At 54.0% G+C, this 2,500-nt stretch overlaps 1 non-coding gene across 1 annotated transcript in view; it reads right to left on the minus strand.

Moving 5' to 3' along the window:
* The window catches only part of LOC144419365 (small subunit ribosomal RNA), a 1,810-nt gene extending 732 nt beyond the window's left edge, over window positions 1–1,078 (minus strand). Inside the window, exon 1 of the ribosomal RNA XR_013474020.1 lies at window positions 1–1,078. This exon is cut by the window's left edge and continues 732 nt beyond it. This is a non-coding gene — a ribosomal RNA (small subunit ribosomal RNA).
* Window positions 1,079–2,500: the final 1,422 nt, after the last annotated feature.

Consider the following 2,500-nt stretch of genomic DNA (forward strand, 5'->3'; position numbering starts at 1 on the left):
CCGGAAAGGTCGTCATGGTAACGCCTCCCGATCGCTAGTTGGCATCGTTTATAGTCAGAACTAGGACGGTATCTGATCGTCTTCGAACCTCTGACTTTCGCTCTTGATTAAAGAAAACATTCTTGGCGAATGCTTTCGCAGTAGTTCGTCTTCCGCCGATCCAAGAATTTCACCTCTAACGGCAGAGTACGGACGCCCCCGTCTGTCCCTCTTAATCATTACCTCGTGCTCCGAAAACCAACAAAATAGAACCGAGGTCCTATTCCATTATTCCATGCAACACTATGCAGGCGAACAGCCTGCTTTGAACACTCTAATTTTTTCAAAGTAAACTTATCGGCCACCGCCGACACTCAGTCAAGAGCACCGACGGAGAACCGAAGGTGAGGCGAACGCAACCAGTGACACGCCTTGCGACGGACCGGCGGCGCTCGCCCAAAATCCAACTACGAGCTTTTCAACCGCAACAACTTTAGCATACACTGTTGGAGCTGGAATTACCGCGGCTGCTGGCACCAGACTTGCCCTCCAATGGATACTCGTTAAGAGTTTTAGGATGTACTCATTCCAATTACAGGGCCTCGTTAGAGTCCTGTATTGTTATTTTTCGTCACTACCTCCCCGTGTCGGGAATGGGTAATTTGCGCGCCTGCTGCCTTCCTTGGATGTGGTAGCCGTTTCTCAGGCTCCCTCTCCGGAATCGAACCCTGATTCCCCGTTACCCGTTATCACAAAGGTAGGCACGTAGCGTACCTTCGACAGTTGATAGGGCAGACACTTGAATGATACGTCGTCGGTGCAGAGACCGTACAATCCGCGTGGTTATCCAGAGTCATCAAACGTCACAGGACGAACCCGGTCGGTTTTGATCTGATAAAAGCGCGCCTCCCGAAGTCGGCGCTTAATGCATGTATTAGCTCTAGAATTACCACAGTTATCCACTTCGCTTACGAGACCAAATAAACCAAGACTGATTTAATGAGCCATTCGCAGTTTCGCTTTACGAGAACTCGTACTTGCACCTGCATGGCTTAATCTTTGAGACAAGCATATCACTACTGGCAGGATCAACCAGATAGCTGCGACAGCTGCGCTCGGCCCTTGCTGGGCCGCCCGGCGCGTGCTCGTCGCATTCGTTTAAGACCGAGGCAATCGCCTGCGGCCGTACTCAGCTTCGACAGTCGCTGGCCGCGACGTCCACGCTCTCGCCGGCAGTGCCAGGCGGAGCGATTTGCGTTTTTTCTTTGCTCGCCCTCTCTCGGGCTCGATCCATTCAGTTTCGCACAAACAAGAGCTCTGCCGGCCGCCTGCAGCGGTGCCTAAAACCCGGGCATAACAATGCGACCGTTCTGCTAGGCCGACAAGCGCTCAAGCCAGACGCTCGATCGAACGCCCCCTACATATTAGTCGAGACAACGGCTCGCTCATTAGCATCGCGTTTGTACTTTAACTTTTTTCGGCTCGGCTTCTTTCGACGCCGATGCCGGCGACGCAGCACTCTCTCGCCCGCCAGCCACCGAGAAAAGGGTGCGCTCCGACCGGCCCCGCACCGCTCTTTCTTGGCTCATTCGAAATTACTGTCTTTCGCTCTGACATGCCTTACCTAGGGTTAGGTTAGTATGCTTGCACGTTTGTACTTTAACTTTTTTTGGCTCGGCTTCTTTCGACGCCGATGCCGGCGACGCAGCACTCTCTCGCCCGCCAGCCACCGAGAAAAGGGTGCGCTCCGACCGGCCCCGCACCGCTCTTTCATGGCTCATTCGAAATTACTGTCTTTCGCTCTGACATGCCTTACCTAGGGTTAGGTTAGTATGCTTGCACGTTTGTACTTTAACTTTTTTTGGCTCGGCTTCTTTCGACGCCGATGCCGGCGACGCAGCACTTTCTCGCCCGCCAGCCACCGAGAAAAGGGTGCGCTCCGACCGGCCCCGCACCGCTCTTTCTTGGCTCATTCGAAATTACTGTCTTTCGCTCTGACATGCCTTACCTAGGGTTAGGTTAGTATGCTTGCACGTTTGTACTTTAACTTTTTTCGGCTCGGCTTCTTTCGACGCCGATGCCGGCGACGCAGCACTCTCTCGCCCGCCAGCCACCGAGAAAAGGGTGCGCTCCGACCGGCCCCGCACCGCTCTTTCATGGCTCATTCGAAATTACTGTCTTTCGCTCTGACATGCCTTACCTAGGGTTAGGTTAGTATGCTTGCACGTTTGTACTTTAACTTTTTTTGGCTCGGCTTCTTTCGACGCCGATGCCGGCGACGCAGCACTCTCTCGCCCACCAGCCACCGAGAAAAGGGTGCGCTCCGACCGGCCCCGCACCGCTCTTTCATGGCTCATTCGAGTTTACTGTCTTTCGCTCTGACATGCCTTACCTAGGGTTAGGTTAGTATGCTTGCACGTTTGTACTTTAACTTTTTTCGGCTCGGCTTCTTTCGACGCCGATGCCGGCGACGCAGCACTCTCTCGCCCGCCAGCCACCGAGAAAAGGGTGCGCTCCGACC

This window comes from Styela clava, unplaced genomic scaffold (genome assembly GCF_964204865.1).
Source record: "Styela clava unplaced genomic scaffold, kaStyClav1.hap1.2 HAP1_SCAFFOLD_19, whole genome shotgun sequence".
Lineage (NCBI taxonomy): Eukaryota > Metazoa > Chordata > Ascidiacea > Stolidobranchia > Styelidae > Styela > Styela clava.